This window comes from Myotis brandtii, unplaced genomic scaffold (genome assembly GCF_000412655.1).
Source record: "Myotis brandtii unplaced genomic scaffold, ASM41265v1 scaffold959, whole genome shotgun sequence".
Taxonomy (NCBI): domain Eukaryota; kingdom Metazoa; phylum Chordata; class Mammalia; order Chiroptera; family Vespertilionidae; genus Myotis; species Myotis brandtii.
In genome coordinates, this window is record NW_005371966.1 from 621,871 (window position 1) to 622,346 (window position 476).

A 476-nucleotide genomic window follows, 5' to 3' on the forward strand; every position below is an offset into this window, starting at 1 on the left:
GATTCTTTTTTAGAGAATTCTTTTTAAAAATATATATATTTTTTATTGATTTTTTACAGAGAGGAAGAGAGAGGGATAGAGAGTTAGAAACATCGATCAGCTGCCTCCTGCACACTCCCCACTGGGGATGTGCCCGCAGCCAAGGTACATGCCCCTGACCGGAATCGAACCTGGGACCCTTCAGTCCACAGGCCTACGCTCTATCCACTGAGCAAAACCGGTTAGGGCCCCCAGATTCTTATATACAGGGTGGGGCAAAGTAGATTTACAGATCTGAGTTCACAAAACACAGTTTATTCTTTTTAAAAAAATATATTTTATTGATTTTCTACAGAGAGGAAGAGAGAGGGATAGAGAGTTAGAAACATCGATCAGCTGCCTCCCGCACACCCCCAACTGGGGATGTGCCTGCAACCAAGGTACGTGCCCTTGACCGGAATCGAACCTGGGACCTTTCAGTCCGCAGGCCGACGCTC